The sequence below is a fragment of the Danio rerio genome, chromosome 10, assembly GCF_052040795.2.
Source record: "Danio rerio strain M-AB ecotype USA chromosome 10, GRCz13ab, whole genome shotgun sequence".
Classification (NCBI taxonomy): domain Eukaryota; kingdom Metazoa; phylum Chordata; class Actinopteri; order Cypriniformes; family Danionidae; genus Danio; species Danio rerio.
The window spans coordinates 31,421,892-31,445,540 of NC_141030.1; the positions used below are offsets into that span (position 1 = coordinate 31,421,892).

The 23,649-nt window shown below is 34.3% G+C and overlaps 1 protein-coding gene and 2 long non-coding RNA genes across 8 annotated transcripts in view; 2 read left to right on the forward strand and 1 right to left on the reverse strand.

Moving 5' to 3' along the window:
- auts2a (activator of transcription and developmental regulator AUTS2 a) overlaps nucleotides 1-23,649 on the reverse strand; it is a 760,542-nt gene that overhangs the window by 567,218 nt on the left and 169,675 nt on the right. For all 3 annotated transcript variants that reach the window (XM_087270816.1, XM_087270820.1, XM_087270814.1), the window contains one exon: nucleotides 23,365-23,476. The gene's annotated coding sequence lies outside the window, so the exon portion shown is untranslated. The remainder of the gene's footprint in view (nucleotides 1-23,364; nucleotides 23,477-23,649) is intronic.
- LOC147835084 (uncharacterized) lies at nucleotides 74-23,649 on the forward strand. Its single transcript, XR_015501306.1, has 3 exons — nucleotides 74-246; nucleotides 1,528-1,680; nucleotides 23,425-23,649. It is a non-coding gene; the product is annotated as an uncharacterized LOC147835084 (long non-coding RNA).
- Nucleotides 3,964-7,491, forward strand: LOC147842108 (uncharacterized). 4 transcript variants are annotated; one of them, XR_015501243.1, is made up of 8 exons: nucleotides 3,964-4,008; nucleotides 4,571-4,681; nucleotides 5,599-5,656; nucleotides 5,746-5,839; nucleotides 5,964-6,121; nucleotides 6,217-6,312; nucleotides 6,487-6,604; nucleotides 7,346-7,491. It is a non-coding gene; the product is annotated as an uncharacterized LOC147842108 (long non-coding RNA). The 4 variants fall into 4 exon arrangements; XR_015501241.1 differs by having other exon boundaries at nucleotides 4,571-4,643; XR_015501242.1 differs by lacking the exon at nucleotides 3,964-4,008 and adding an exon at nucleotides 4,345-4,467 and having other exon boundaries at nucleotides 4,571-4,643.

The following is a 23,649-nucleotide window of genomic DNA, read 5'->3' on the forward strand; positions in this document are numbered from 1 at the left end:
TGCTATCAAACCGCACTGAAACCAGAGCTCAACCTTACTAATTTAAAATGTTTGTGTGGTCAAGAGGCAGAGCAGAAGCACTAGTGCTAGACAGAGAAAAGTGCTCTCAGTGTATGATATACCAAAATAGTTGGTATAAAAATAAATCTTGATATCTGATGTAATATTAAAAAAAAAAAAAAACAATATGAAATTCTCAGTCTAGAATGAGTTATGGGAGCCTGCTTTCACTATAGGATACAAAAGGTAATTGATTTTTTGTACAACTTTTGCTTCTCCCCTTATTCAGTCTCTCTCTTTCTCTCTCTGTCATATATATATATATATATATATATATATATATATATATATATATATATATATATATATATATATATATATATATATATATATATATATATATATATATATATATGAGAGATTCAAGTGGATCATTTGGAAAAGTGGCGGAAGGTGATGAATCTGATGATTTATCTGTTAAACTGCATCCCAATCATCACAAATACTGCAGAAGACCTATTGCAACCTGCATGGACCCACGATTCTCACAGAAATTAGTCAAGTTTGGTGAAGGAAAAATCATGGTTTGGTGTTAAATTCAGTATGGGGGCGGGCAAGAGATCTGCAGCGTGGTTGGCTACATCAACAGCCTGCGGTAGCAAGACATTTGTGCTGCCCATCACATTACAAACCACAGGAGAGGCCAAATTTTTCAGCAGAATAGCGCTCCTTCTCATACTTCAGCCTTCACATCAAAGTTCCCGAAAGCAAAGTACTGTAGGTCAAGGTGCTCCTGGATTGGCCAGCCCAGTCACCAGACATAAATATCATTGAGCATGTCTGGGTTAAGATTAAGGGGGAGGCATTGAAGATGAATACAAAAATCTTGATGAACTCTGGGAGTCCTGCAAGAACGCGTTCTTTGCCATTCCAGATGACTTTATTAATAAGTTATTTGAGTCATTGCAGAGATGTATGCACGCAGTCAGTCAAGCTCATGTGAGTCATACACAATATCAATTCTTTTTCCACTGCACCATGAATTTATATCCTATGCTGTACATTATTTTTTTAGGTGACCAGCTAAGCAAAGTCAGACTTTTCTGTCCTAATTAAATAATGAAAAACCAAAGCATATTCAGATTTTATTTTGGTAAAATAAGCGTAATCTAGAGGCCTTTGCCTTTCAATTAAGCCATGTGTGATACCAAATGATCAACAAGAAGTTATTATTTGTTGTTCCTAAAACTTGGATAGGCGACCAGACTTTTGTCAGATAGTTCATTCATTCATTCATTCATTCATTCATTCATTCATTCATATTCTTTTCAGCTTAGTGCCTTTATTAATCCGGGGTTGCCACAGTGGAATGAACCGCTAACTTACCCAACACATGTTTTATGCAGCAGATGCCCTTCCAGCTGCAACCCATCTTTGGAAAACATCCACACACACCCATTTACACTCATACACTACGGACAATTTAGCCTACCCAATTCACCTGTACCGCATGTCTTTGGACTGTAGGGGAAACCGGAGCACCCTGAGAAAACCCACGCGAACGCAGGGAGAACATGCAAACTCCACACAGAAACGTCAACTGACCCAGCCGAGGCTTGAACCAGGGACCTTCTTGCTGTGAGGCGACAGCACTATACTGCGCTGAAATACCTCACAATTGTAAGTTGTTGTTGTTTTTGCTAATATATTACGAATATGTCTCTAAATTGATATCATGTGCTTTCTGAATTGTAAAATACTGCATAACTTACAAATTTGTGAGGCAAAAAGCCAAAAATACTATTTCAATTTTTTACTCCATGGCTGAAACAAGCTTCTCCATTATTGTGCTCAGCATGACTGATATCACTGATGTATATAATCCATCTCACACTTGCTCCCTTCATGCACCCTGATAAAAAACACACAACCATTCATTCTACCACATTCATGCCTCATTAAAAAGAGTACAATGCGATGCTTTAAGCAAGTATGACTCTGCAACACTTTCCACCGTGTAAACTGTCAAGCATCTAGATATGGATTTTCTACCAGAGCTCCTGCAGTTCAGGGAATTTATTCAGCTAATACGGCGTGTTATAGAAACTGGGAAGCTACAATGCTGGGCTTATAATGTATAGATCTATGACTCTACGCTCTACGCTGTCTGTGATTAATATACCAATACACTCAAGCAAACTAATGGAAACGTATCAAGTAAATAAGTGCATGAGAAGGAAAAAAACAACAACAACTACACTAAAATAGATTCCTTTTGCCTCTCTATAAAACTGAATTTTTAAGCCAAGAAACTACAACTGAAACCTTATATTTATTAACATACCTCAACAGTTGATTGATTACATTCAGAATTACATTACAAGTTTTCTAAAATGACATGTTTCAATACGCAAATGAAGCATTGTTTCATTAAATATGCACATGCACAAATTTTCTTTCTTTTATTGGCATTAGAATATTGGTAATGTCTTTTTTTACTCCATAATTAAGATTATATTATATTATTATAATATATTATATTATATTACATTACATTACATTACATTATATTATATTATGTTAAATTACATTACCATATTATATTAATATATCCCACATTAAAATCTTCAGAATACATAAACAAAACAGGCATCACATACCAAATTATCCATAGTGTATGCGTGTAAATGGGTGTGTATGGATGTTTCCGAGTGATGGGTTGCAGCTGGAAGGGCATCTACTGCTTAAAACATATGCTGGATAAGTTGACGGTTCATTCCTCTGTGGTGAGCCCTGACTAATAAAGGGACTTAGCCAAAAAGAAAATTAATGAATGAATAAACAAATAAAACTAAAAATATAACATTGATCTAAACCAGAGATGTCCAAACTACTTGGTCTTTGGTAACCTTTGATTTGGCCCGCCACCAATCCAAGATATGATGGACCAATGATGGGGAATGACAGAGATCATCATTTCTAATTTTACATAACCTGTTGTTTGTTTGTTTAATTGCTGAGCTTAAAAAGCAAAACAAGACTGAAATTAAATGTTTCAATGAAATGTGAATTAATCATACTTTTATAGGGTCATGAAACCCCACAACACATATTTTTTTTTTGGATGTTGACAGATATATATGTGTGGCACATTGACACTATTAGGACACATATATTTCACTATCAAGTGAAAATGTGTTGTTTTTGTAAAAAAAAAAACATTGAACTCCATTGTATTATAAATAAGATTTTATTGTAAGTACATTATAAAATGTTAAATATATATAATTATTGACATGATTAAAGCATTTTTTTCTGCACTTTCAAACCCAACAGGCAACTTTATTAAATTAAATGAGTGTTGTTAACTCAAAATTTACTGAAAGTTAATTCTACTCATTTGAAAAGAGCTTTGAACTCTAAGTAAGTTCACAATACTCATATAGTTTTTTTTACTCAAATAGTTTGTTGCAATTGGTTTTCTCAAACAGTTTGAGTTGCCTTAGCTCAGTGGTTCTTAAACTTTTTTCACCAAGTACCCCCTCAGAAAAAAATTGTCTCTCCAAGTACCACCAAAATGAGCAGTATTGAAATACAATAGCATATAGGCCCAGTAAAAAAGCTACAACTCTGCACAGTTAAAAAAAACGTGACAGATTACCTCAGAAGCATAGGCTATATGTCATATATACACTGTAAACCCTAATGCTGTAACTAATTAATTGAGTTGAGTTCTATTAACTTAAATCATTAAAATTCGTTTATCTTAATTAACCTTGATGAGTATTTAGAACTTTTTCTTATTTTTGAGTTTGAAAAAATTTAATCTTTCAAGTAAGGTGAACAATTCTGCTGGGTTTAATCTATACAAAATGTCTCTTTAAAGTTTCATTAACTCAAATTCTGTCAGCCTAGTGATTTTGCGTCTGACGTCATCCAGGTTCACGTACGTGCTCATGCTTCATTCGTTTTTTTCAAGATGGCGGATCGGCCTCGCTTCACACTACAGTAAGTAAAATATTTACAAATCCAAGAAATATTAAATGTATGTTTTAATTAATATAATCACAGTAACAGTTCAATGTAATGTAGAGTTAATCAGGGTGTGTTTACATGTCGTACATTACAGAAAACATGTTTAGCCTCACTTGTTGCTAACTAACGTTAACATTACTGTTTAAAAAGTTAGAATCAGTGCAATGTTAGCGTTAGTTGTAATGTGTTAACTCTGAATTTTAACAGAGTGTGATCAAGACAAAAAATATTTAAAATCGGCAGATTACATTTTTCAAAAAAATTTCAATCTTGGCGCGAGTATGCCTTTTCTCAGCCTGTGCTGAAGTTGTCATGGAGACGCGCGCTCTCACAACCGCATGTCATGGCGCTGCGCTGAACTCCATCCAGTGTGTGAATGTGGTATTATCTTCGCGATCTGTAGGCACTTCGGAAACGAAAGGCGCAAGAAACGTAACGTTAATCATAACTCAAATGATCTCCGCCTAAACACTTAACGGTATTTTCTGATGACGCGCAAAAACGTAGTCTCAAAACTTAACTCTGTCACACGCAGCTTGTTGCTTGCTGATCCATGTATGAGGATAGCCTGACGGAGAACATTTAAGCTGCGCTCCTCACCTGAGCAGGTACAGAGCAGAGCTTCATTTTACACTACCACATTGAGGTAAAGTTGGTTTTATATTCATACATTCATTTAGTAACAACTTGTGACTCGCTCCATAAATTGTTTACCATGGTACTTTGTCTATTCGTTCTGAAATCACATGCAAGTATGACATGAAAACAACATTACACTAAATGCACTATTTTTTTTGACTGAACAATGTTGTACTTTGAAAGTCATTGGCTGCTAATATGATTTCACCATTAAGAATATGCAAAAATTACCTTTCTGAAATTACATTATTAAGGAGAAAGTCTGAATGTGTAAATATAAAACTAACTTTACCTCAATCACCAGCACTGATCAACACTTAATATTTCCTCACGCTTAAGACGACATCTCTGCATATCAATGATTACCTGATTAATGCGATCAGTTAAATGAGTTTAAATGTCATTTAGGTCAAATGTATTTTAAAGGTATGATAAAAGTTTGTTTTTTTTCAATCTATTTTTTAAAATGTCTACTCTGGAGAGAATATAAACAGCCTAAAAAACAAAGTATGCATATCTATAACACATTAATACAAAATTATGTTATTAAATAAAATAATAACAAAACAAAATATTCAAGAAGTGGTAAACAAGACAGTTTTCTGATGTGCAAATTTTGTAGCTTAAAATATATTTATATCTTAAAAATATAAATATTTTAGTCTATATATTTTTACATCATTAGACAGTAAGGTAAGTTTTGTTATTTCTAGCTTTTAAAATCAGGCCTTAAATTTCTTTGTCGTCCTATTCAGTTTTAGAAATTTCAATACTGTTTAAATTAAATCTGTGTTCATCGAATTAAAGCAACTAACATGATAATCAGCTCTATTGCTAACCGTTTTGGAGGTTAACGTTAGACATCAGGCAATTGTACTACTTCCACTCTCAGCTAAATGACACTGTGACTTTGTGTACATACAGAATTGAAGGTCAGGTGTTGCTGACTACAGATAGGTTCTTAAATGGAGGCATGTGAAAGGTGGGTAAAATATTTATTTTGTACTACTATGCCTGGCATATCCAGATAAAATAAATATTACAGTGTATTTATCAATGATACTTTTGCAGCAAGGAAAGTGAAACTTCAGCTAGACCTTGAGTTCAGTTTACAACATGAAGATCCTGCTTTCAACATCTGATCAACACCTGATTTTCATCTGAGGTAAAAAAATAGATAAGTAAATGAAACATAATAATAATATTAATACATTTTTTCTAGAATTGTATATTTTGTGGTGTGGGTTTGTTTTATGAAATTCTCCCTTGTTTCTTTTTGCTGTTTGCAGAGTACCAACATGTTACAAATGAGAATTTTCCCCACAAATTCTTTGCAAAACTGGACCACCACCTATTTCATTTGATGACAATTTTAAGGCAAACAGCATCCAAAACTGGCAAGACAGCAGATACCCTGGCTAATCTTTTAAAGGTTTATGATGAGCAGGTATGTTTGGGGTCACGTGTTAAAGTATACATTAAAATATAATTTGAATTATTATTATTTTTTTAATTTTTAAAAAATTGATTCTTGATTTCCAGGAACTGAATGATGTCAATTAATGACGGACTACTGTTATCAGAGGTCTTTTGGTCTTGCTGCGTGAGCGTGACTTAAGATTCTTTAGGAACACCATGGTAAGACTTCATTCATTCTTTTCACAATTAGGCATGTTTAATGAAAAGATGAAAGTTTTGAAAACTTTTACTTAAAAACATATTTGTAATCAAGAATAGTTGATGAATCATATAATATTGGCTCAGTCATTTTGATACTGTCCTTACATTAATATCCTTGAATTGTGTTTTTAGATTGATAATCCTGCTGACTGAAGAAGCTTTATTGGCCCTGCATTCACTGAGGGTCTCTGTTGTCCTGAAGAATGAATTGGACACCACCCACAGCACACTTCCAGACCTTTCTTGTCTTGTATGGATTAATGTATGCTCTTCACATAATATATAGTAAAGGACTTTGAACTTGTGCAAAAAGTTTTACTTGGCATGGATGATGGAAAATAAAAAGTCTCGTAGCATGGAAACCTTAAAGAATGAGTTAATGTAGAGCTTTTTTTTTTTTTTAACTTAATAAAGACTGTCTCTGGGGTAGTAACTTCAAAACATTTATTTACCTTTAATTGGTAAATATGCATTTTATTATATATAGGGATAGTTTGTCCAAATGTAAAATTCTGTCATTTACTAACTCTTCATTTGTCCCAAACCTGCTTGAATTTCTTGCTTCTGTTGAACACAAAAGTTAAGTAAAGCTGACAACCTGTAACCACTGACTTTCTAATAGGAAAAAAAAATACTGTGGAAATCGGTGGTTACAGGTCTCAGCTTTTTTTTTTTTTTTTGGTCAAAAATAACCTTTTAAGTGTTCAACAGAAGAAAGAAAATCAAACAGGTTTGGAATAAGTAAATGACAGAATCATAGTTCAACCAAGACTGAATATATATATATATATATATATTGTAACGAGCGCACACATGCCACGTCGCCCTGGTCGCTAATTCAACCCAGCTGGACCATCATCAACACAGGATCGTTCACAGCTGGACATCATCAAGTGGAGAGGCATATAAACCAAGCCCACGCAAGGAGAAGATGAGCTTCATTCACCCAATGACTCCATGCGCTAACGCTTGTCTCTCTGTCTCTCCACAGCAGACTCCAGCTCGTGACAATCCCACATCCGACTACTCACTGTCCTTCACTTACTTCCCGGAGCACCTCACCTTGAAGAAGAGCACCGTTTACACCCCATTCACGTTGTAAATAAAGCACCCTCCGGGGACTTGTCTGTAAACTTATCCAACTGTGTCGCTGTTTTCCCTCTGCCTCGCTACAATATATATATATATATATATATATATATATATATTTATAATCTGCTCTCCGTTAAACAGAAATTGGGGGAAAAAATAAATGGGGGTGAATAATTCTGACTTCAATGAGATATATATATATATATATATATATATATATATATATATATATATATACACAGTTTCTGTGTAGTTTACACTAAACGAGTCACTTCACAGAATGTGCACTTATTATTTTTTTTTAACGAATGCCTTAAGAGTAAGTTTTACACTTATTAATGTATTATTAAATTTTATTAAACTTATAGTTGTTTTTTCTTGAGGCTCTTATGTCTGATATCATATTTACATTGTGGGTAATTTTTATCAATTTCAGAATAGTGTTCATTTTCAATCTCTTTATGTCTAATAGTTTTTATCGTTTTAAGACATTTGTAATTGCATAGGAGACAAATTTGAAAGTACTGTTGGACATTTTTTCTTTAACAATAAATGTCTAAAATGGTATTGTCTGTGTTTTAAATTACAGATTTATTTTGACAGATTTATGGGGTTTAAAGATTAAAATAATGGCTAATTTTATTTGTGAAACTGACGATGGAGAAGTTAATTTTAAATGCTATCAAAATGTATGAGCTGGGTGATTTAAGTATTTAAAGTTGAAAGAAATTAAAGCAATTAAGTTAATTGGTATTAAAATGTATGAGCTGGGTGACTAAGTATTTAAAGTTTGGAAAAATTAAAACAATTAAGTTAATTGCAATTAAAACGTATAAGCTGAGTAACTTGGGTATTTTAAGTTGAGTGAAGTGTCTTGCATGAGTACAACAAACTCAAAACTTAATGTTTCTGGTTACTTAAAATAGATAATTTCATAACTTAAAAAATTTGACGTAACTGATTACCTCAAATTTTTTGAGTTTTGTCAACTTATTCGGGATTACAGTGTAGCATATTATATACATCATTTTTGATAAATTTTGAAATATATGTAGCATGTACATGACATATTTCATTCCTTCGTGTACCACTAGAAGGAAGTCCGCGTACCATTAGTGGTACACGTACCACAGTTTGAGAACCACTGCCTTAGCTTATTGGGTTTTACTGTGCTCAAATTGCTTCGTTTACTCAAATGGATTAAGTCCACAGTACTCATTACACTGTAAAACACAACAGTCAACTTTATCAAATGAATTGAGTGTGGTTAACTCAAAATTTACTTAAAGGTTATTCTACTCATTTGAAAAGAGTTTTTAACTCAGTGCTAAAGGTAATGAGTTAATTAAATCCCTCATTTCCTTAACTTAAATAAAGCTCACAGTACTCATATGGATTCGTTTTGTTGTTTTTTTTAACTCAAATGGTTTGTGGCAATTGGTTTCCTCAAATGATTTGAGTTACCTTAACTTATTGGGTTTTACAGTACTCAGTTGGTTTGAGTTCTCTACATTTATTGGGTTTTACTGTGCTCAAATTGCTTCGTTTACTCAAATGGATTAAATTCACAGTACTTACTGTATTAGGATTAGTTTTTTTTTACTTAAATGGCTTGTTGCAATCGGTTTGAGTTACCTTAACTTATTTAGTTTTACAGTGTTTGTATTTTTGGATATTTTTTAATTAGGAAGTTACCGTGGCAACTTTGATGTAATAAAGATTGCTATATTTACCTTCGGCCCACCCCCCTCATTCAAGTTTGGATTTTGGCCCTTCATAAGAAAAAGTTTGGGCACCCCTGATCTAAACACAGAACTGAAAAACTAAGCAAAAATTAGTTAAGGGCATAAATTGATAAAGTGAGACAAAAGCAACCCTTAAAAGTACATTTTTCAAGTTTCCTTTACAATGACTGAAAAAACAAAGATGTGGAAAGATAAAAAGCCCAAAATCTCCAAAACTGAGAGGCACATGAAAATATGGAACATTTAACGCAACAATTGTCTCAAAGCATAACACGCATTACTTAATTCGTTTTCACGCAATCAGGGCAATATTGTCCTCGCCCCATCATTAAACAAATGCCTCATTTGCACTTTCATTAGCTATAAAGATTTTTCATTCTTTCTGGCACTCGATTGAGAGTCACTGTAACGATTTGCATGCTGTGTATCCATAGTGTTTTTATCGATGTTGTCTGAAATAACAGAGTGAGCTCTTCTATCTGCTTCCCGGGAGAGCAGGGATGAAACAGCTGTCTGCTTGACACCAGATGGGCGGGACTGATTTTGTCATCTCGTTTGTGGGCTTTTAATTACTCAGTAAAACACTCTAAATAGGCTGGTTAAAAAAAAGCAGATGATGAAAGAGAACAAACTCTTCTGTTCTTTTGTCGTTGGTTGAATGTCACTAATGATCATTTTATACATCTTTTTTTGTTCAGTTAATAAGAAAATATATGACTGCCGGTCAAAATAAAAAATGAACAAAGATTAGAAAATGCTGTACAACATTAATGTCACAATTGCTTTTATTTGTTTAGAAACAATATGTTGAAAAATAAATCATTTATGCATTTTCTTTCGGCTTAGTCCCTTATTTATCAGTGGTCGCCACAGTGTAATGAACCACCAACTATTGCGGTATTTGTTTTACGCAGCGGAAGGCCTTCCAGCTGCAACCTAGTACTGGGAAACACCCATACACTCTCATTCACACATATACACTACGGCTAATTTATTTATTCAATTCACCTATAGTGAATGTCTTTGGACTGTGGGAGAAACAAGAGCACCCAGAGGAAACCCACGCCAACCCGGGGAGAACATGCAAACTCCACACAGAAATGTCAACTGACCCAGTCAGAACTCAAACCAGTGACCTTCTTGCTGTTAGGTGACAGTGATACAAAAATGAGCCACCTTGTTGCCTTAAAAATAAAGTATCAGGGCTTTTTTTACTGTATGCTACTGTACAGATAAAGTTGCTAAATAAATTTTAGTTTACATTTAAAAAACTTCTGAGTTTTAATAACTCAATGCTGGGTCCAATATGAACAAAACCAAACATTGTTATAATTTAGTTTTTTATTTTATAAAACCTGGGGTTTGTCCATATTTGACCCAACATTAGGTTAATAATATGCAGACCTTTTTAGAGTGTACAAATATCTGTGTAATCAGTACTTTTAACAATGTAATATAACAAATATCAAGATTTAACTTCATGGTTAATTTGTTTTACTTTATGCTTTACACAACTGCATAAAATACATTTTACTTCACTTTTACTTTAAATATTCTTAATAAAAAGTACACTGTAAAACTCAAAAAGTTAAGGTAACTCAAACCACTTGAGCAAACCGATTGCAACAAACCATTTAAGTTCAAAAACTGATCCAAATGAGTACTGTGAACTTAATCCATTTGAGTAAACGAAGCAATTTGAGCACAGTAAAACCCAATAAATAAAGAGAACTCAAGCCAACTACTGTAAAACCTAATAAGTTAAGGCAACTCAAACCGTCGAAACCAACTGCTACAAACTCAAACCGACGAAACCAATTGCTGCAAACCATTTGAGTTAAAATACTAATCTATACAAGTGCAGTACTCCATTTAAGTTGAGGTAAGGAGGTATTTCATTAACTCGTTACTTTCAACACTGAGTTCAAAACTTAGTTAAAAAAAAAGTCGGCTGTTGGGTTTTACAGTGTATGTATATTTCTGGATGTATTGTTTTATTAAGCAATATCAGAAAGTTATAAATCGTCACCTTAGAAATATATGGTTCTATCTGACATTTTTTGTCAAAATTTAGTTATTCACATATTCATATTAAATGTCAACTTATTTACATTATGGGATGTATTATAAGATGTTTACATTTTAAGAATTTTTATTTTAAAAACAAATGTTACACACATACTGTTTGTTGCAAAAACTTTAAAGCTCATTATCTCAAAATCTTTCAGAATGAAAATAGCACCTTATAATTCCAAGGTGACGAAATATAAACTGTAAAAATGCTTTGGTGTTGTAACCCAGCATTAGAGTCAAATTTGTACAAACCAAGTGTCATTTAAATTTGATTGAAAACAACAACAACAAAACAGCAACAACATAGGATTTCGCAATAATGTATTTGAACCAAAGTTGGGTTACAACAACCCAGCATTTTTTAGAGTATAAGCTATACATTCTAAACCATTTAATACTTCTAAAATAATACATGTGCAATAACACAAATACAAGAAACCTTACAATAACACAAGATTAATATTATTTAATTTAAAATTATAATAGCAACATTTGTTTTGTTTTTTAACACAAAATACTAATAGCCATATGATCTACTCAGAAATAAAAGAAAATATCATTTCACATATACTGGCATGCTTTGATCTACTGTAAATGTACTTTTCTTTTTTGAAATCTATTTTTCTCTCATTTGAGATGTTGGAAGCAAAGACTTATCTGAAGTCAGTTTGGAAGATCATGTTTATGCACACATTCTGTGTCAACATATGTTTATATATAGTGGCAATGTGCTTGCTGTTGGAAAACTTGTTTATTTTTAGCCCGTATTGCAGTCTGAGCTACTGCAGAGCAAGTTATTTCTTCTCCAAACTCTATAGACAAAATGACTTCAGTGTTCACATGAGTGTGATTTTGTCCATTTTAGCGAAAGGTTTTTATGTTTTTGTCATTTTTTTATTCAATACACACATTTAGTTTCTATTAATTTTATTGCAGCTTTAATCAAGCAAAATACTACTATTACTACTTAAAATACTTACAAAAATACTTAAAATAAATACTACTAAATACTTAATATACTTAATACTTGCCAACTTACTAAGGCAAAAAAATAATTTATTTTTATTAAACAGATATATCTATTGTGAGCTTTTGAGGTTTTTTTTTAAGTTCAATATTTTTTACACAATATTGACCTCTGAACTATACACCACTCATTTCTATATAAAGTAATACACATATTACAAAAACAACAGATTTTATATGCTCTGCTAATGTCCACAACAAAAGACACAAATCAAAAATAACAACAAACTACTAAAGCCAGCAACAAAACAACAAAATAGGATTACAGATTCATGCAACATCAAGTACTAGACATTTTTATCCCTCATAAGATCTGTAGAGAAAAAGCACAACTACTGGAAAATGATTAACCTTCCTAATGTTCAATGTTCATGTATCGAGTGGCTCATATGTTTATACAGTTAAAGTCAGAATTATTACCCCCCCCTTCGAATTTTTTTTCTTTTTTAAATATTTCCTAAATGATGTTTAACAGAGCAAGGAAATTTTCACAGTGTGTCTGATGATATTTTTCTTATTATTTATTTCTTATTTTTCTTATTACTTTTTTCGGCTAGAATAAAAGCAGTTTTTAATTTTTTAAAGACCATTTTAAGGTCAAATTTATTAGCCCCTTATAGCTGTTTTTTTTTTCCGATAGTCTACAAAACAAACCATCATTATTCAATAACTTGCCTAATTACCCTAACCTGCCTAGTTAACCTAATTAACTTAGATAAGCCTGTAAATGTCACGTTAAGCTGTACAGAAGTGTCTTGAAAAATATAGTCAAATATTATTTAATATCATCATGGCAAAGATAAAATAAATCAGTTATCAGAAATGAGTTTTTAAAACTATTATGTGTAGAAGTGTGTTAAAAAATCTTCTCTCTGTTAAATAGAAAATGGGGAAAAAAATAAACAGCGGGGGCTAATAATTCAGGGGAGCTAATAAGTCTGCCTTCAGACTGTGTACAAAGAACCGGAACTGAAATAAAACTCAACACCAAAAACAAACCAAAATCCCTATATACAGTAAAATGTAAAATTTCAGTCTTCTAAGAGAAAAAAACTCAAGCAGCTTTAGCTACTGCAAATACAAAAATCCTTTCCTGCGGTTGTTCAACTCAGAATCTTCCAGACACCTATCAAATACGCAGTCTGTACAGCCAAAGTCTCTCTAACGCAGAGAAAACCTGACACAGCAGACAATTAAACCTTCACCACACACACACACACACACACAACAGCAGCATTCAAAAGTATTTTTCAAGAACCCAGCTCTCGTAAAAACCTTATTCTGCCCAAAATGGAAACTTCTGTCATCATTCACTCACCCTTGTGTCGTTCAAACCCCAAACTAACCCTTTAAAAAGTGCCATTATGCTTTAAATGCCAGTCATTGCTCTGGACTGACAGTCACACTGTAACTCATGGACCTCTGCCAGCATATTATTACCAACTTTAACAGCCATCTGTGTGTGTCTGACTCTGGGGATGAGCTTTTGATAACTCCGCTGTCATTCGCTGTCGTCTTCTCCACCGTGACAAATACATGTCTATATGTACTGTGTATGGAGAAGGGTGTGGATAAAATCATTCGCTGCTGCAATATTTATTCCTTCGGTTTTCAAAAACAGTTTTCAGTGAGCTGACAAATAGCTGTTTACGTGGATCACATTAGCCGTGTGTTCGCTAAAGCGACATGCGACACAAAGGTGCAAAAACTCCTAGTGTTTGTGTGAAATCAAACGCTCAGGTAAATGAAATGAGACTGTAAGAGCACCTGCCTCATAAAAGCGTGTCAAACTTCTTTGCTTATGTTATTTGTTGCAGTAATCATCAAAATGCCATGACAGATTATTCTCAGCAGAGTTTACAGTTTACATCACTTTGTCATGATTGATCATAACTGGATGACTGCCTGGGCATTGCTATGAGTTTAAAAGTCTTTTTGAAATTAAAAAATGACAATATATTTTATATATAAAGGCTGTAGACAGACAGAAGAATGAATAGTCATGTGGAACTATGCGTTGACAGATGGACAGATTGAAAGGATAGATAGAAAGATGGGGGAGGAAAAGCAGAACAAATAGATAAATGATAACAATATGAATAATGTACATAGAGCTGAATAGATGGATAGATAATAAAATAAATAAATTATTGGATGGATGGATGGGCCGATGTATGGATTGCTGGATGGATGGATAAATAGATTATCAACTGTAAAGATGGATCTGCATAAGTACATGCAGCTGAATGGTTTGATAGACTGATACAACAATTGGATGGATGGATGGATGGATGGATGGATGGATGGATGGATGATGGAATGTTAGACCGATACAACAGTAGGATGGATGGATAGATGGACTGATACACCAACAGGATGGATAGATGCATGGATGGATTGATGAATAGATGGACTGGTACAACAATATGATAAATGGAAAGATACTAATACAACAATAGGATGGATTGATAGATGGAGAGACTGATACTACAATAGGATGGATTGATGGATGGATGGATAGATAGACTGATGCAACAATAGGATGGATGGATGGATGGATGGATGGGGTATGGATGGAAAGATAGACTGATACAACAATAGGATGGATGGATGGATAGACTGATACAACAATAGGATGAATGGATGGATTGATGGAGTGACTGATACAACAATAGTATGCATGGATGATGGATGGAAAGATAGACTGATACAACGATGGGATGGATGGATGGATTAATGGATGGATGGATGGATGGATGGATGATGGAAAGATAGACTGATATAACAATAGGATTGTTGAATGGATGGATGGATGGAGGGTTGGATGGATGGAGGGATGGATGGAGGGACTGATACAGCAATAGGATGCATGGATCATAAATGGAAAGATAGACTGATACAACGATGGGATGGGTGGATGGATAGATGGATGAATGGGTTATGGATGACAAGATAGACTGATACAACAATAGGATGGATGGATAGACTGATACAACAATAGGATGGATGGATGGATTGATGGAGTGACTGATACAACAATAGTTTGCATGGATGATGGCTGGAAAGATAGACTGATACAATGATGGGATGGATGGATGGATGGATGGATGAATGGATGGATGGATGGATGAATGGATGGATGGATGGATGGATGATGGAAAGATAGACTGATACAACAATAGGATCGTTGAATGGATGGAGGGATGGATGGATGGAGGGACTGATACAGCAATAGGATGGATGGATGGGTAGACTGATACAACAGTAGAATGGATGAATGGATGGATAATGGATGGATAAACTGATACAACAATAGGATGGAAGGATGGATGGATGGATGGATGGATGGATAGACTGATACAACAACACGATGGATGAATAGATGGATGATGGATGGATAGACTGATACAACAATAGGATGGATGGATGGATGAATGGGTGATGATGGATGGATAGACTGTACAACAATAGGATGGATGGATGGAAAGATAGACTGATACAACAATAGGATGGATAAAAATTGCATCAATAGAAAAATAAATGGAAGGCTGATGTATTAATGGACTGAGAGATGGATAAATATGTGTAATGGATGGATTGATGAATGGATAGATGGATTGATGGATGGATGGATGAGAGGTGTGAAAATATATGTGATAGATGGATGGATGGACAGATGGATGGATTGATAGATATATAAATAGGTGGACGAACAATGAATAACTGACAAATCAAATGGATCGATTGATCAATGAACGGATGAATGAACACATTAACTATATGTATAGTCATACATACAGTTGAATGGATGATTAGATGGATAAATAGAATAGAAAGATGGATGGAGAGATGTATGTAAGCATGTGTGATGGATGGATAGGTCACATATGAAATTAACAATGACAACAGTTTAATAGCAAGTTAAACAACAACAACAACAACAACAACAACAACAACAACAACAACTTTCTGTAACACATAGCCAATTTAAAGACTGCATTGAAACAATCCTGATGCTACATTTAACCCCTATATTTATCTTGCATCTGGCCCTGTTATATCAGAAGACCTTCAGCGTGTTTCCTCTCTAGGAATCCGTGCTGATGGCTGATCTATAAAACCTTTGTTTCATTCACAGCGAGTAAAAGACGAAAGGTTAAATAGGTAAAACAGCTTCTCAAAAAACAGAGTCAAGGCTGAACGTCCAACTGAGAGGCTGTCATTCAGCGAATCAACCCTGCTCCATTACCTCTCGCTCCCTCTCATCAACACTACAATACGCTTTCACTTCAAATGCCCAGCTTTACCTCACAGGGCTTTAGTAGGAATAAATGGAAGTAGCGCCAGTGTAGGAGTTGTTTTTCTTCCATCGTTTTATGGCAGGAAGTTTGCAACACTCTGCTTCCTGTCGTACATGCTGCCCCGGGCCTGCTGAATGTCCAATAACAGAAGGGCCATTAGCTCAAAGCATGTGTCGAGGGGTGTGCGAAGAACAGAGAACGCAGATGAACCGCCCAAAACTATTCCTCTTCCCTGGCACTGCGACACTCAGCCATCTGAATACACAATTTACAGAGAGATATGTAAATACTGCTTATTCTCTCAGCCCCCTTCTTGAGAGGGTACACACACACATACACACACACACACGCACATGAAGCAGGCTAATTGTTCCTTTTAAAAGGCAAAATGAGAACAGTATCTCATTGTGCAGGCTACAAGATGGAGAGAAAGAGAGAGAGGGATCTCTCTGGAATAGGAGGCAGGGATATTTTCCAATTATTCAGCCTTTCTCTGCTCTCCCAGAGGGCAAGCTCTGGAGCGCGAGAGAGGCAAAGAGAAAGTCGCACTCGTTTATTAGTATTAGGGGCCTCTTCTGTTTTTCCTCTTAGGCCTGTGGTCCTGACACACACTGGCGGAACACACACATACACACTGAAAAAACGTACAGAACGTACAGGGTGGTAAAGGGGAATAGAAGGGCATTAGGGGGAATTAGGAAAACCACACAGTTGCATTAGGCTGTAAACAGTATGTGGAGTCTTTAAGTCGTGGAGAAAGGGAAGTTGTGCTTGTGACGGGTTATGTAAATCATCAGAGAAGAGACTCTTCCAGTGTAAAGGCATGGTTATTTTACTTAAAAATATCCCCTCATTTAACAATAAAAAGAGCAAAATAAAATTAAAAACAATTGTTTAAGTATATAAATTTAATTTTTGTGAGATAATAATTCATTTTAAAAGGGTATTTTTTTCCTGTATTACTTGGTTTGATATTTATAGTTTAAGGCATCTAATATAAGCTCTACTGTGAATTATTAGAATTTTTTACCCAAAATATTTCCCAAGTGGGGCATAACGGTGGCGCAGTGGGTGGCACAATTGCCTCACAGCAAGAAGCTTGCTGGTTCGAGCCTTGTGTAATGTATGTGTGTGAATGTGTATGAATCCGTGTGTATGGATGTTTCCCAGAGATGGGTCGAAGCTGGAAGGGCATCCGCTGAGTAAAACATATGCTGGATAAGTTGGTGGTTCATTCCGCTGTGGCGACCCCAGATTAATAAAGAAGCTAAGCAGAAAGGAAAATAAATAAATGAATGAATGTATTTCTCAAGTGATGTTTAACATAGCTATACAATTTTCACAGTATTTCCTATAATATATATATATATATATATATATATATATATATTTTTTTTTTTTCTTTTTTTTTTTCTCCTTTTTATTCTGGAGAAAGTCTAATTTCTTTCAGCTTGGGTGGAATAAATCTAGTGTTAAGTTTTTGTTCAATACAAGGGTGAAGATTTGCTCTCAACATTGGTGAGACAGTGTTCAGCATATATAAGTACACCCCTCACAAATTTCTCATTTAAAGTATAACTTTTATAGGAATTTATACAATATTTGTGCATTTGTAATAGATTAGTCAGTACTGAAGCCAAATCTGGAGCTTATCTAACAAGATAACTCATGATTATGGTCCAAAAACTAGTGTTAGGGAAGAAAAAATTGAAGAGAAACAAAGATTTTGTTGAAATTTTGTAGTTTATAATCCTCCTCCCCTCCCAATATTTTGCTTGAATTTAAATGTATTATATTCCTGTTTCTAAAGACGATCAGTGACTTAAAACATTGTTTTAATGAATATATCTGTTTAATAAATCTGTCTTGTTAAATGCACCAAAATATATAACCTATTCACTGAGAAATGGATCCAAATATTAATTTTCAAAAATGGGGTGTACTCAGTTATGCTGATCACTGTACATCCCACATGCATAGAACAGAAAAAAATCTCTTTCATGCTTTTTAAAAACATGAATAAAAGCTTTAAACACTTAATAATAAGAATAACAATTATTGAAACACATTTCACTCTGCAAAAGTCAATTTACGAGATTGGAGAATCTGGCTTTGAGGAGGTATGAATGTAGAGTATAGAGTATAAAATAAAGAGTTTTATCCTGATTATTATTTTTCATAATCACAAAGATAAAATCAAAACTGAATTTCGAATAATTGCACAGGTTTGGTTAATATTATTATGGTGGACTCTAAGCAAACTTGACTCTTTGAAAACTAGCTACTTATTTCCACGTCTTGTACAGTAAAGGAGGACTGGAAAATGTCCTTGTTTTGGCGCTTCTCACGTCCAAACGTAATTACAGCTGTCATTAACAGCATAAATAGGCTTAGCCAATCCCACTGTCCTTATGTGTTTGGGGGAGGAGTTATCTGAGAAGAGAACATGATTTAACTCTTTCTGTCAAGGTTGATAAGGGTTGATAGAGCATTATTTCAGTAATTGCTGAATATTGGTGGGGACACATCCCCTCCATCAATGCCAAATCTACACCCCTGGTTTAATACATTTTAAGTACTATTATTATTACTATTATTATTATTATTATTATTATTATTATTATTATTATTATGTATTTTTTATTGGTTACAGAACAAAAGATTTATCTAATAAATTGCCTAATTCAGTTACGTTGCCTAGTTGAATCTAGTTAAGTCTTAAATTTGTGCCTTCAGATGAATAATAGTATTTTAAAAACCTCTGAGAAATGGCAGTTGGGCGGCGCAGTGCTCCGGTTTTCCCTACAAGTTCAAAGACGTGGTATAGGTCAATTGGGTAAGCTAAATTGTACATAGTGTACGTGTGTGAATGAGTGTGTGTATGGATGTTTCCGCTACTAAACTCAACAAGTACAGCATCCGCTACGTAAAACATATGCTGAATATGTTGGCGGTTCATTTTGCTGTGGCGACCCCAGATTAATAAAGGGACTAAGCTGAAAAGAAAATGAATGAATAAATGGCAGTTGGGAATTTCTTTCTTTTTTTTTAAATAAAATGAAGCATTACCTAAGTATCTAAGTATTATCTAAGTGTCACAGACACCAAGTTGAATGCCCACCAGACACACTAGAGGGCACTCTACACATCACATCTGCCACTGAACCGGACTACATATTCCATCATGCACTTGAAACACACCAGTTCCAGTTCACCACTGATTGCAATCACACAGCTAAATTTCATGAGGACTGATTGCCAGAACTATAAATACACATCACCTTCAACTTATCTTTGCTCAGTCTTGTACTACTGTTAAAGTGCATTTCCCAGCAGTTTTCTGGCTTTTGGTATTTATCTGTTTCGATTTTTGGACTGCTGCTGACCATTGCCAGCCTTTTTGAATTTAGCTTTTTATCACCCTCATGTAACTGTTTGTTCTTGTTGACCCTGCCTGTCTGACCACCCCTTTACTTGATAAAGCCTCCATTTGGAACTCCATCAACGTGTATGTATTTATAACACCAAGTACCCAAGCATGATGTAAGTCTGAAGGCACTTTTTGAGCTTTTTTTCTACTTTTTGATTAAATTCTCATTATACAAATTAAAAATCTTCCAACATCCTCACTCTCAAAGTTTCAGCATCATTATTTGTGATCTGGCAACATGTGATCTGTTTAGTACAATGTAGCGTTGACACTCACACACACAGAACGCATACAATTCAACTTCAGATTAGCCAACACATAAAAGTAGACAGAATACCATCAACATTCACAGTATGCTTTTACCATGCTGTTATCAATTCATCCCATCATCCTTATTAGTTTTTTGAGCCTGCATGAAAGCATCATTCACCGGAGCACTATAATCAGTATTTTTTTAAATGACAGAAATGTATGTGAATGAAATCCTTCATACATGAAAGAAAAACAAAACTGATATCTGCTCTAGAGAATGTTGAAAATGAATTATAATATGAATAGTGCTGGTAAATACAGAATGACACTTAAGATATGTTATGACATTAAATGCATGCTCATCTCCTAAGTGTGCAGGATTTATGACTGATTGTTATGTCTGAAGTCATGTGACCGTATTGAGTACAGCTCTGCACGTTGGCATGCCTGAAGGTTATTGCATTACCTCAATGAGTCAAATGGATTCTGGACAGAGAGGAAGCCATACATTAAACCAGCGCTGCACAATACATTGTTTTAGCATCGATATTGCAATGGATAATGCACAATAATCAGGATCTGCAATGTCAAATCAGGATTTTATATACACTGTAAAACCCAAAAAGCTAAGGTAACTCAAATCATTTGAGGAAACCGATTGTGACAAACCATTTAAGTTCAAAAACTAATCCTAATAAGTACTGTGGACTTGATCCATTTAAGTAAACGAAGCAATTTGAGCACAGTAAATCCCAATAAATGAAGAGAACTCAAACATACTGAATACTGTAAAACCCAATAAGTTAAGGCAACTCAAACCGTTTGAGGAAACTGATTGCTACAAACCCTTTGAGTTAACTTAAGTTAACTTAAAATTATTAAAAAAAAATAAAAACTGCTTTTATTCTAGCCTGAAAAAACAAACAAACAAATAAGACTTTCTCCAGAAGAAAAAAATATTATCAGACATACTGTGAAAATTTCCTTTCCCTGTTAAACATAATTTGGGAACTATTAAAATAAGGAAAAAAATTCAATAGGGGCTATTAATTAAAGATTTCAACTGTATATATATATATATATATATATATATATATATATATATATATATATATATATATATATATATATATATATATATATATATATATATATATATATATATATATATATATATATATATATTCAGATTTTTTTTTCTATGGGAACTTTTTTCTCAGGCTCCTGGGTGTAGGTCCAGCATTTTTCCTGAACAGAAAACCGAACAGAAAAATATAGGGGGCTGACAAAAAAGCAAAGAAAATTAGAAGACAAGACATTTTTACTGTACAAAAATTCTGTAAGCAAGTCTTTAAAACTACAATTAGTTTTATTTTAAAAACAATTGTCATCTTTAAAATAATAGAGAGAAAAGAAATAAATGATAAATTTAAGTGTCTTTAAAATTATACATGTTTTTTTTTTTGTCCAAAATTGTATCTAATTTTACATTACTTCATTACATATAGACATCACCTATATGCTGCAGGTCAACTGTTTATATATAATAACTTGTATTTAATTGTAACTTTACCTTAATTTGATTGTAATGCAAAAATGTGCACTGTTTGTAAAAACAATAATTATTGTAAAAAGCGCTATACAAATAAACTTGAATTGAATTGTATTGAACAACATTCTTAATGAACAAAAATATTTTCCTGTAGAACAACGAAAAATCAATCAATCCATCCATCACTCAATCAATCAATGTATCCATCTATATGCAAATCAAAGGATATGGAGGACGACATGAAATACTTATGATATTTTCTCTTTTAAAGCAGGAACTGAATTTACCACACTGAAAGCTAGACAATATTATCTGACAGAAACCCATTTTATAACCATCACATTCCTCCCTGAGATAAACCTGAACATCTTCAACATATGTGCTGGACAAAAAAGGTAGTCAATTATTTCTTAGTTTTTTTGCATCTCACCACAGAGAAGAAGAGGCTATATTGTATCATACCTCATCTATAAATAGAGACAGAAATGAAAAACACAGATAGCGAAAAAGCATAAACAAAGCACCTCATAGGGAAGAAGTGACATCCCGATACAAGCCTCATTTCATCAGGTAAATAATTTTCTAGAGAAAAAAAAGATGTGCGTCTGAGTCATCGGCTTGTCAGACCTATTGTCCTTGAGCAATGATGTCTGTAGAACGAAAATAAAAAAATAAATCACACTGAATTGCACTGTCGCTCTGGATGAATTGAGTGGACAGAAATCACAGGTTTTCTCCACTAAACCTTTGACTGAGCTGCAGCTGTGAATTACTTTGATACATGTCATAAATCCACAAGTAGGATGGGGCTTTGCATCTGGTGAAAAAAATAGTGAGAGAAGACGGGGCACATTTGAGCCGTAGCTTCCAGCTGAAAGTGCTCTCTATGTGTGCGTCGAGGAGGAGTTCAGGAAGAGTCAGAGAATTACAGGCTATCATGGCCAAGTGGGTGTCAAATTATCCTTTCAGCGCATTTACACCATCACATGTTCCTCTGTGTGAGAGAGAGAGAGTGTGTCTGTGTCTGTGTGTGTGTGTGTGTGCGCCCTCTAACCCAGCTGCATCTCCAGTGTAATGAGCTTCACTGAAGATAGAGAAGGAAATATGAAATATCTCTGTGTGTGTCTAAGTGTGTGTGACAGAAGAACATCAGCATGTCAAGAAGCAACAGTTATCAACATGCATTGTAATGGATGATTTATTAGTATTTTTATGTGCAAATAATAAAGTCAATTCATTCATTCATTCATTTTCTTTTTTTCGGCTTAGTCCCTTCATTAATTAGAGGTCGCTACAGCGGAATGAACCACCAACTTAAACAGCACGTTTTTACAAAGTGGATGCCCTTCCAGCCGCAACCCATCTCTGGGAAACATCCACACACACTCATTCACACTAATACACTACAGACAATTTTAGCTTATCCAATTCCCACCATGGTGCAGTAGGTGCTGTTTTGATGCTAATAAAGCTGTGTGTATTGACATCATACATGTTTGTTTGTGATTGTGAGAGAGAAAAAGAGTGAGAGAATCATACTTGTTTTGACACATTAACGTCTCTGTGTTCACTGTTGGCTTTCCTTGCATCATGTGTCAGGCTCAGCATCTCCTCAAGTCCGGTCCAACTATAACAGAGCAGGAGCTCGGCACTGAAAGATGACGCCAATAAAGAACTTCCCAAGAACAAAGAAACAGAATAATGTAGGCTGAAATGCAGGCTGAAACTTAAACTAAAAGACGGCAGTAAACAACACAACATAAAGGTACACCTACAACTGCATGATGACATCTGGACAATGAGGAGTGAAACTGAACTGGGTGT